At 38.9% G+C, this 12,624-nt stretch overlaps 1 long non-coding RNA gene across 1 annotated transcript in view; it reads right to left on the bottom strand.

Annotated features, from left to right (window-relative positions):
• The window catches only part of LOC132769969 (uncharacterized), a 57,274-nt gene that overhangs the window by 16,376 nt on the left and 28,274 nt on the right, over positions 1-12,624 (bottom strand). The window contains exons 2-3 of the long non-coding RNA XR_009630957.2: positions 8,335-8,457; positions 109-154 (exon numbers count right to left, since the gene is read on the bottom strand). This is a non-coding gene — a long non-coding RNA (uncharacterized lncRNA). The remainder of the gene's footprint in view (positions 1-108; positions 155-8,334; positions 8,458-12,624) is intronic.

Consider the following 12,624-nt stretch of genomic DNA (forward strand, 5'->3'; position numbering starts at 1 on the left):
CTGTGTCCCGTTGGTGTTTTCCCAAGAATAACAGCAGCCCATTGCATGCAAGCACAAACACCATAGGCATATTATTTTGTGAACACTCTGGCAGACTTGCTTACTTACCTCTTAGGCACTTGAGGGCAAAGGTTGGTTGCTGTAACAACAAGAACTGTGTAACAAGAAAGCAAAAAGGAACTCTTAAACAGGTTTCACAGGACATGCTAATATTTTCCTTGATAAGCTTTCGCGAACATGTCTACTCTTTCCAATTCAGGGTCTCAAGTGTTGGTACTAAACAGTGAATGTATTAAAGAAACTCTACAGCATCAAATGCCTTCCTCTATACACTTCTGGTTGGTTTCAGACAAGAAAGTTGTGTGGACAAGTGTCCTATTTTATTGTTTTATTTTTATTTTTTCACATGATCAGCATATTTAGCCCACAGAAATATTACACCATTTTTGAAAGGTATGAGGTCCAATCGTTATATAACATAACTTTAAATCCCAATTTTACATTAAATCTATACAAAATATGGTTAAACATCATGTGGTTAGGAATTAAATATTATCAACCAAAGGTGTAAGCAGTTATGCTCCCCTTTTTTTATCTCCCTGACATCTGTGGCAAATGGCTATTTGGTCTATGCCACTCTTCTTATGTATGGTAAATAATAAGGGAATTTTACTGGAATCAATATGAGAGGTCCACTTATACCTGAACAGTTAATGGTTTTCCTGTCACAGATCACTCACTGTATCTGCATACTTGGTTTGAACAAAACACTTAGCGTATCGCATAACTAGTTTATCAGTCCATGAGGCCACATTTGATATAAACTTGAACAGGTATTCTGTAACAAGAAGTGGGAGCCTGCTTGTGTAGCAGTGGTGAAATCAATATATACACATCCAGAAGACATTTTTAGATGTGAATTTGCTGCTGAAGCGACTTTCCAACAGCAGGCATGTGGTGCTGGGAAATAGTTTATGTTTCATAACCTTAGATTTACAAGCAACACAGCACTGAGACCTATAAAAAGATATTAAACAGTTATGCAACAGATATGAATTATCTTTGCAGCTTGATGGTATTCAGTAATATTTTGGGGGAGGGGGCAACAAACCAGTTTATGAAACAGCAAAATTAATTTTTGCTTCTGTTGGTTGCTTATAATTGAGTTCTATTTTTGGGTTATAGACATTATGTAACATATGTATTGTTATTTCAGTTAATGATGTACAGATGCAAACTTTAAACTTTACTGTTGACTAATATTATTTTTGCATTTGTTTTTTGAGGAACAAGTTTGTGGACCACAGAAAATGGCAGAACTAATTGTCCCCATTGGTTGAACATAGTTCAATCTTAATGCCATCTCTCACTACCTTCTAATTCTAGATGTTTTGGCCTCAAATGTCTTCCCATTCCAGTTATCTAAATGTTGATCAGAACATTGGTTCTTTATATCATTAAACTGGCAAATGTACTCAGGATATTTTAGAAATATAAAAACATAGAACTATCAGTGAACTCACTACCAAATTTCCCACATGAGCCTCCCTAAGTTGTATGATTCAAGGGGAAAGCTTTCTCTTAGTGTGTATCTACACTATAGAGTTAATGCAGTTTGACAGCACTTCAACTGCCATGGCTCAATGCTAATGAATCATTGGCAGCTGTCTTTGCCAAATAGTGCTAGTGCCTCACCAAAATACAACTCCCATGATTCCATAGCATTAAGCCATGGAAATTGAAGTTATTACATTAATCCTGCAGTGTAGACATGTCCTCAGTTGCAGAATCTCCCAGGCTTAACCGGTGATCACATAGAAAAGAACCTTCTTGGTTGCTGCTCCTAGTTACTGAAATTTCCTTCCATGGAGCATTCAATCAGGGCCCTTCCAAATGGCGGCTTAATCTAGAATAAGGAAGTGGGACTTAAAATCCCACTACCTTAAGGAGAGTCCCCATATGGAGCTATTAGTCCTGGGAAAGGTATGGAATTGTGGGAAATGGTCTCACCATAACCAGAAAGGTTTGATTAATGTGGGTTGAAGGGAACTGCAAAAGGTACAGAATATCTGCCAGAGGGTTTATTTTAATCCCCCCCCTCCCCCGTAATGACTCTCCTAGATGCACTGCACCTCATAAGCATGTTGCCAGTGCTTATGGGCATGCATGTGTGTTCAGGAACCTTTTTGCTGATCTGGCAGGTCTGTCAGAGCAATCACACTGCCTCATACAGACTTCAGTCAGCAGCTCTTATAGGTTCTCCCTTTTCTCTCTCTCTCAATGATAAACAACAAGGAAAAGTGTTTGGGATCCATGCTTAAGAATTGAATTTGACTTGATTTATATTCCATATTTTTCTCAGTAGGCACAATAGACAAGGAAAATAGGATAGCAGTGGAAAAAGGGGTTCAGTGCAGCAGATGTTGGCTGCTCTTCTATCCATTTGAGGCCACACCATTGACAGCTGGAATTGTGGGATAGCCTTACAATATAAGTGAAAAGAAAAGCACGCAAAGCAGTTTATAACACTTTCTTTTAGAAGTAAGAACCCTATTAAAATATGAATGTGCTGATGGGGTTTTATAAGAAAGGGCACACAAGCCAATTTTCTGTCATTGTCTCTCCTAGCTCTCCTAGTGCCTTTAGGTTTGCAAAGGTGAATGCACCTACAGCATAGCATGATGATAGTCCCACTCAGGTAGGAAATCATACAGTTCACTTCTTCAAAGATTCTGTAACACCATTCCTGATATATATTTTTTGAAAGTGCACTAATCTGCAATCTCTGAAAAGTAGAACTATATGAATGGCGGAGGGAGGGGAGGGTGACAGATGGACGGATAGTTGGACAGTATTTGAATCCATCCTGTATTTCCTCTCTCACTCTGCCCATCCCATGGACATGTGTGGGGGTTATAATTCATTTCCTGCTTTTTTCCCAGTTCCCCCTTGGAGCTTCCTGCCAATCTGTTTCCTCAACCTAGCACAGGCTTTTCATCTCTTATCTGCCAGGCTATTATCTTGTCCCCTTTTAAAAACCAATCAATAAAAACCCTTTGACGTCAACATATTCTTCAAAGCTTTTCCTGGACCAAACTTTTCTCTGCCAGCTAGTTCCCCCAACCTTTAGCAAATCATGTCCTCTCCCTGGAGTTAAATTCTTTTATTTATAAAATTCCTTTTATGGCAAATTTGGTTGTCTCTTCACATCTCAAAAGCTGGTAATCCTATGTGGAAGCATCATGCATGATGTCCAGGGAGAAGCTAATGGGCATGGCCTCATTCAGTTCTTCTGAAAGGGGTCCCTGAAACACAGCGAACTTACCTAACCCCTCCTCCTGCTTCAAGGCCAGATTAGGACATCATGCTGATATGCAGTGTAGTGGTTTGGCTGTTGGACTACAAACTAGGGACCTCATCATATGCAGTCTTCTCCCCATTTCTCTACACTGCTAAAACAGAATCCCAGAGAGCAATTTTTGGTGGGACTCTGTGGGGCTCAGTTTTGGCAACATGGAGAAATTGAGCCCTGAGTGCCTTTGGAGGAGTCAAGTGTTACCTGACTCCTAATGGCACAAAGTGGAGAAATTCAGAGGAAAGATGAACCTTAAGGGGGAACGGACATGGGATGGCAGCAGACAGACCTGGATGGGAGGGAACAGAGTAAGACAGTTCCCTCTGCTTCTCTCCCACCTTCCACCTTTCCATCTGTTGAGGTCCTAGGAGACCATGATCATCCCTAGAAACTCACAGAGGTTTCTTGTGTAAGTCATACTCCTTTGGACTTAGAGGAAGGCAGTGGGACATTTCTCCTGAATAAGTCCTGCCAGGAAAACTTAAGGAATAGTCAACTTGAATGAACACATCATCATCAATAACAGACATTGCAGCCATGGTGAACTATAGTTTCCCCATCAAAACATATAATGTGCAAAGAAAAGAAATCAATACACAACAATGCAAAAGATTAAGAGAAATAGCATGCATGGCTGTGAATACATGCTTTAAATTACTATTGAAGCTTGATCTGAAATCTCTTTAAGTCAGGGGAAATATTGGATAAGTCTTTATTAGTAGAGGAAGTTACTGTTTTATAAGCAACTTATATAAACTATGTCTGTCAAGTACAGAGTGTTTCTTAAGCGAATAAAGCAAGTGAGACAGCATGTGTTATTACTTATCTACCGTTTGCATAAACATAACATTGCTGGTTTAGAATGTCTCCAGTAACTACCACTGTGTTTATATATGACATATATAAAATAAAAAATACTATCTACCATTTTTGTCATGATACAATGCTACGAGATGTGGGACCTTGTAAAAAATGTCACTAGCATCTGTTCCAATGGATATTACAAGAAGCACAGGTTCTACGTTATGAAAAACAGCCATGCTAAAGTAGCACAACAACAGTCATATAAATGAGTCATTTTGTTGCATTAGCCCTGAAAACCTGGTGGTTCCAGCAGGCCTCAGACTCTATCCTTGGCCCCAGGCTCTACCCTGGCCATTAGCTAGGACCCTACTTTGTACTTTATCCACTTTCCTGGCCCTAGGCTACTTCATTGCACTAGCCCTGGCTCAGCCATCTCATAGCTGTCTAGGCCTACTTTGAAATTCTGGCCATTGGTGATACGCATAATACCACACACAATAATAATGTGTGTGGTGGTACGAATAATACCACACACAATTATAATGTGTGTGGTTGTGTTTATGTTTTATAATGGTTTATACTGTAGGATTTTGTTTTGGTAATTGAATGCTTTGCCCTATGCTGGAAACCGCCCTGAATCCCCTCAGGGAGAGCAGAATACAAATAAAGTTTTTTTAAAATTTATATTTATTTATCCCCACAAACTGGGTTCCCAGCAAAGCGGACAAGATATCATGAAATTGTTTTAAGTCCTGTATTTCAGTTGTTTTCAACTGATGGGTCATGGTTTACATTAATGAGGAGTGCAGCTCAGAATCTCACAGCCCAAACTCCAGCTATAACAGTGATGCTATACATATTTATCTTCCTTGGAAACTTTATCTAAAATGAAAGGACTACCTCTGAGAAGTAACGAAAACTTAATGTTCTAGAGATTATGACCTGATAATTAAATATGCAGATTGATGGCAATAATAAAGGAGGTTAGCTGCGGTTTGATCACATGGTACATATATATAGAGAGAGTCTCACTTATCCAACCTTCACTCATCCAAAATTCTATATTATCCAACACAGTCTGCCTCCCAAATTCACAGCTGTTTCAATACATTGCTATGTTTTGGTGCTAAATTCGTAAATACTGTAATTACTACATAATGTTGCCATGCATTGAACGGATTTTTCTGACAATTTGTTGTAAAACATGATGTTTTGGTGTTTAATTTGTAAAATCATAATGTATTTTGATGTTTAATAGACATTTCCTTAATCCCACCTTATTATCCAACATTTTCGCTTATCCAACATTTTGCCGGCCCGTTTATGTTGGATAAGTGAGACTCTACTGTATATGTTCTACTACGCCGAAGTCTCTCAATATGAATGCTCTGTAATGATAAAACTGGGGCATGTCTGTACGGCCCCATGACTTCTTCCCAGTGCCAGACAGTTCCCTCTCCATTCTCACTCAGCTCTAAGGAAAGCCAGAGCCTTCTTTGAGGGCTTTCCTATTGCTGCACAAACCCAAAATATATTAGAAGATAATATAGTATTTGAAAAGACTGAAGATAACTGCACTACAATTATCTTCCAAAAATGTAGTAGATCCAATTGGTTTCTTTTTGTGTTGTCAAAAGCTTTCATGGCCGGAATCAATGGGGCTGTGAGTTTTCCAGGCTGTATGGCCATGGTCCAGTCATTCTCTCCTGACATTTCACCCACATCTATGGCAGGCATCCTCAGAGGTTGTGAGGTTTCCTGGAAACTAGGTAAGTGGAGTTTGTATATCTGTGGAATGTCCAGGGTGGTAGAAAGAAAGAACTCTTGTCTGTTGGAGGCAAGTGTGAACGTTGCAATTGGCCACCTTGATTTTTGTTTTTACTGCTGTTGAAAGTCCCATCACAAACTGCTGATGAAAGAAGGAAAGAACATCATCTCCAAGTAGGGCACCAGCAATCTCTAGAATTAATATGACTTGGGTGATGTGCTGTGTAATCCTACACAATATTCACATCTGAAAAGTCAGACACATATGAAATCAGAGGGACTTATGCCCATGTCTATTCATATGATACTGCAGTACAATTCAAGTGAAACTGTTTGTAAATGTTATGTCACAAATCATTTAGGTCATGCTCTATGAAATTCATGGGGATGCCACAAGTCAATAGATGACTTGAAGGCACAAAAACAGTTTTTAATGTTGCTGGTCCCTTTCATTTTTTAAACATTAAAATTGCCAGAGCAAAACTATTGATACTGGCAGTGAAGTTCACACAGAAGATTTACTCATTTTGACTCTTACTGACTCAGTAGCTACACAAACTATGATTAAGTTTCCTGTCACCGACAATGCTATTACTGAAGATTGTATACCATTGGACTCTACACATTCCTTAAACATCTTGTCTATTCATATATCTTCTCTTGTTTCACATCAGTGACTGACCATGCAGTCCTCAGTGTTTTCTCAGAAATAAGTTCAATGAGGTCAGTGGAGCTTCCTCTTGGTTAAATTGGGATTTCATTTTTACCTGTTGCTACTTCAAGCCCATAATAAATAACACAGAAAAGAGTCCAGTAGTATACAATCTTCATTATGAGATGCTCCCCTCGTTTTGATGGATGAATTATTTTATTTATATATTAAAATGTTACCTCACCAGCTTGACTCAGAAAATTTAAACAGAACATATAACTTATGAACAACCAAAGGAATTATTTTATAATCTATCTTGATGGTCTCTGTGCTTTTATGCTGAAGAGACTCAGCTATTACTCACTATGGCAAAAGAAATTCTGGCAACTTTCAGGCTGCTAAATATATCTTGTTAAATTTACGGATTTGCATTTTTTTCTGTATTTGGAATAACTCTGACAGCTTCTTAGGTCCAGCAACTTTGGATCTTACTCATCTGACAAACATATTTCAAATATTTCTTAATTTTAGAAGTATTTCTATTTTACTATATGTGGAATAAAACTGCACTTTTCACCCATTTTTTTAAAAAATAAGCATTGCCTTCATTTCCAGCAAACTGATTCCCTGCAGTTCCTGTCTGATTGGCTACCATTTAGGAAATGACTTTAAATGGCATTTGTGGTTTCATCTGATTTCCTCCAGATGTGTATAACTGCCAGCTGGGGCATTATGGGAGTTGTAGTCCAAAGCACCTGGGTAGTATCAGGATGGCTATTTAATATTCCACATCATTTCTAGGACCCAGTCACAGGTTTCTGTTTTCTAAAGTGTTGATAGACAAGACTGGCCCTTAAAGCTGAAACAAAATACGTGAACTTTGGAACAGACGTACGTTTCTTTTTGTTGTTGTCCGCAATTGGCCTCCTCCCAAGCAGCCGCCTGGTTTTAGCCCTTTATGCTGAACAAAAAGGTGTATTGTTCAGCACTTTAATTACAATGTGATTAGCTCACATACCTTTCTTATTTTCTAACACTGTTAAAATAAGTGAGGGTTTGTGTAGCTCTTTCAATTATATTTCCTCATGTTTATTATTAGGGTTTCTAAAAGAAATGAAGTCTGCTCTCCCTCATTCTCATTTCTAGAACAAGACTTGAGACTATTTTACTTGGGCCACTTTCCAAACCTAATAGAAAATAATGTTTTCAGTCAAAATCTGGTGAGTCCAAGGGTGAAAATCATTATATGTTCAGTAAAATTGAGTATTGGAATGTTTGCAAAACATTTTTCCTTCCATGGAAAATTCACACAGGGACACTTATGCCCATCTTTCTCAGCTTGGTGCTTTCCAAAGGTACTGGATTAAAGCACCGTCATCACTTGCAGATTGCAACACTGAATACTCTTCAACTATTCTGAATTGGCAAGGATAATCCCAATTAATTCTCGGCTGCCCCACTTTCTTAGCTTCCTTTAAAAAGTCCCAGCTTCCTTCTCCTCCCACTTCCCTTTTTGCCTTTAAAAGGTAAATGTTTCCCCTTGACATTAAGTCTAGCCATGTCCGACTCTGAGGGGTGATGCATCTCCACTTCTAAGCCAAAGAGCTGGTGTTGTCCATAGATGCTTCCAAGGTCATTTGGCCAGCATGACTGTGCCGTTACCTTCCCACTGAAGCGGTACCTATTGATCTACTCACATTTGCATGTTTTCAAACTGCTAGGTTGGCAGAAGCTGGGGCTAACTGCAGTAGCTCACCTTGTTTCCTGGATTTGGACTGCCAACCTTTTCATCCGCAAGTTCAGCAGCTCAGCACTTTAATCCACTGTGCCACTGGGGTCTTCAATTGTTGCAAGCTGACTTCATATTGCACTCAGTTACCTTAGCAAATAAGAAGGAAGATAAGACAGGAGGGAGTAACATCCAGAGTTGACAATGGTAAAGATCAATCAATAATCTGATTCAATATAAGATAGCTTCCTATGTTGTTAACATCTGGAAGGTCATATCTTTCTCACTCTGGTCAAAGAAGTTAGATCTATTTTTTTTTCTCATTTCACACTGGTAAGTGTAATTTTTAAATCCATCAGTGAAGGAGAAAGTGTTATTTCAGCTACTTGGAAGGTATGAAGAAAAAAGCTAGAAAAGAGGTGTTCCAGCCTCAGTATGGGAGTCATAGCTGCTTGGCCGCCCTGAGTCCCCTTTGTGGGGAGGAGGGCAGGGTAGAAATGAAATTAATTAATTAATTAATTAATTAATTGAGATCTTGCTACCTTGAAGCTTTTGAAGGACCAAGCACTGTCCTCTAGGGACCTTATCACTTTGCCTAGTGGATTCTCTATGTATTGTGACAAATCCATGGGGGGGGGGGGGTGATCTGACATTTCACACTCCACATCACCTGACTTACCTGGGACCCCATCCCATGGGGGAAGTCTCTGCCGTCCAGCTTCCCCCCATTGTTCAGAAAGAAACACAGGAAGACTCACATGTTGCTGGCCTTGCAGCGTATGCCACTTGCTCTCCCATTTCAGTACGGAGCCCGACCGGAATGTACATGTGTGTTGTATTATGGGCTCTGTGCTGAAAGGGGAGAATGAGTGGCGTATGATGGGCAAAGCAGCCCATCTGATGAAATCGTAGATCAGGATCTGGCAAGCTGAGTGAAACAGTCATCAAGTATATGCAGTGCCAAATTTAAAAAAAATAGGCCTGTCTGGGAGTCTTCCCTTTTCTGACCTGGATATTCTTTCCCTTTGCATCAAATGTATGGCAATTGTTTGTGGTAACTCTGCGGTCAGAACAAGGCATCTGGAAACATGAAGTCACCTCATATGACTTTTTTCTCCTTTTATTTATTTATTTATTTATTTATTTATTTGGTATGCTTGTATACCGCTAATATCTCAGCCTGTGCGGCGACTCATTGCGGTTTACAACATGTTAAAATATACAATTCATTTTATTATCTCATATTTTCCAATATGGATGCTGAAATTTAGCTGTAGAGTTTTAAATAGTTTCTTTGTGACTATTCTCTAGAAATGGTCTGTGTAAAAGGGTTTTAATTCCCAGTGGGTAGCTTTGAAGATTTCTCCTGTACTTAAAACAGGCTGTACAAAGTATTTCCAAGCTTTGGGAGATACAGCAATGTATGCAAGAGCCACACGTTTGTACATATACGCCAATATAGTATACATACTCCAAAATCTTAAAAATCCAAAACACTTATAACCTCAAGCATTTTGGATAAGGGATACTCAAACATTCTAGACAGTGCATTTCGCATTTTCTACTGGATGTCTGGAAAGGCTAGAACAATTGGCCTGAGGCCTTGGACAGGAAATGAACTACAGAAAAACAATCCTTGCCTTTTTTAAAAGTATTTATGGAGTCTTCATAATTACAACAATGGCCGGATCTACACTGCCATATAATCCAAATAATCAAAGCAGATAATCCACATTATCTGGTTTGAACTGGATTATATGAGGCTGGATCTACACTGCCGTATATAATCCAGATTTATCTTCTTTGAAATGGATTATATGGCAGTGAAGACTCATATAATCCAATTCAAAGCAGATAATGTGGATTATCTGATTTGATAATCTGGATTTTATAACAGTGTAGATCCAGCCTGGGAAACATCTTCATCTGGCATTATAGTTATCAGAATCTTTTAAAAATAATTTATCATCAATGTAGAGTCGTGGTTTTCAAAGTGTGCTCCATGGAGCCCTTGGCACCGTGAAACATACTGAGGGGCTCAGTGGTTTCCTCCCTCTCCAAGCTTTCCCTCCTTTTTCCTGCCCCTGCCCGTCTCCTGCATCCCACCCCAAAGCCTTTCCCCCAACCTCCCTTGTCACCAAAAGCCTTTTTTCCTCACTTTCCTCACTGCCCAGAACTTTTTCCCTTCACCTTCCTTGTTTCCAAAACTCCAGGGTTTCTGCTATTGTTGTTACTATTATTATTACAAAGATTTGATAGCCATCTGTTAGGGAAGGGGGGTTGATTGTGCTTTTCCTGCATGGCAGAAGGGGGTTGGATTAGATGACCCCTGAAGTCTTCTGCTGAAATACTGTTAAGTTTATGTTGGTTAAAATTGTTGTTTTAAATATTATATTTTTCTTTGTTTCTTTTCTCTTGTTTGCACTTCAAATGAGATGCAATCTGTGCAGTATGCATAGGAATTGGTTCATTGTTTTCTAAAATTAGTTCACACAAACACTCTCCACCCACCTGTCACTGGCCCAACCTGGCCAGTCTGTCAATTTTTAAAACACTGTGTGGCAAAAAGTTTGCCCATGCCTGATATACATGCATTAGCACTTAGCACTTAGATTATCAGTTCTTCAGCTTTCGCATAGATCATAACATCTTCTCTGTTCACCTCCATTCATATATATTTTGAGCACAAGTTGACCAGTGTACCATTGTATGACCATATACATATATACATTGTATATAATAGAACATATAAACATTTATTGGGGCTCCATGAGAAACTTTTGCTTCAAAAAGGACTCTGCAGCTGAAAAAGTTTGAGAACTCCTGATGTAGATTTGCATAGGGAACCCAGACCAAGCTCTGCGACCACCATCTTCAAAATAAAATATGATCCAGAACATACAAGGGTAGAACAAGGGGTGCAATAAATACTATGAATATTTACAGTCCTCGCCTACTTCAAAAATTTCAGTTTCTTTGGCAAACTAAGAGAGGGAAAAGGCAAAAGCTAAAAGGAAAGCATTTCAGAGATACTGAGAGCTGGTGCTGCGAATGAAAAGTCCCTCCAGTGATGTTCAAAGGTAGACATTTTATCAGTCTCATCTCTCAGGCCCCGGCTGAATTTTGGAAACAGCTCAATGCCCTCGGACACACTCTGCTATCAAGAGTATTACCCTGTAATAAATAGCTCCAGAAGGAATGTGGTAATTTTGATCTAACAATCAGTTTGTCAGCCTAGAGACTGGATTCTGAGCCTTAGCAAAGAGCTAAATAAAGTGTGATGACAGCAGCAACCATATTTGTTGTTCATGTTTCTGCCCAACTGATGTCTGAAGCAAGGCACGAAGGAGCTACTTTCTGCAACAATATTCCATTCAATGTTTCACTGATGAAAACTAAGATTTATGTGACCAAGAAACATCAGAGTGTACACATATCGTATTTAATAGGGTTGTGTGGGTTGTAGTGGGTAGAATGATTGTTTTAGATTGGGTTTGTTAGTTGTCTCAGGTTTGTGTTTTATATTAAGAAATAATGTAAATTGTGAAATTTGTTTTTCTTTATATGTCTTTGTTTGATTGTAGGTTTAATTCTTTGAATAAAAATAGTTATCAAAAAGAGTATACACATATCCTCAAGTTAATTTTATACATAATATTTGTCATAATTTTATATATGAGATAAAATCTGTGTGCACTGAAGAATCGCAAAGTAAAGGTGTCACTCTCTCAGCTACTTATGTGAACAATTTCAGATTTTGTATCATTGTAGATTCTGGGATTCCAGATAAGAATACCCAACCTATGCCATAAGAAAACACTGCAAACTGGCATATTCAGCTGACCTGGTATGGTTGATGGCTTGGTAGACCTGATATTAATGTAAGCCACAAACTCAGTCCATATCAGTGCTGAAGGATCAGATCACAGAGATACAAATAACTAACTTTAAGACTGTGTCATATTTGTTATTTGAGAACAGATTTGAAGGAATAACTTACAAGTATGCAATCAGTGATCAAATGTTTTTTGTGGGCCTCATCCCACAAAGGGGGAGGAGGTTGGTGGAATTGTCTTATTTGGTCTGTGGTGTTCCATCTTTAAAGAAGATGGAGAATTTACTCACCTGCAACACACAGAATCATCTCCTCCCATATCTAGCTCAACATCATTTTCCCATCACACAGGCTGGCAATGTCTCCTCTCATTGCAAGTAGACCAGCTACTTCATCATACTAGAGAATGAATCCAATTTAAATCCGATTTCTGCCTCCTGCAGAATTCTGGGGTTTGTAGTTTAGTGAGGCTGTTAAAGGCT

This window comes from Anolis sagrei, chromosome 1, assembly GCF_037176765.1.
Source record: "Anolis sagrei isolate rAnoSag1 chromosome 1, rAnoSag1.mat, whole genome shotgun sequence".
In the NCBI taxonomy this organism is placed as follows: Eukaryota; Metazoa; Chordata; class Lepidosauria; order Squamata; family Dactyloidae; genus Anolis; species Anolis sagrei.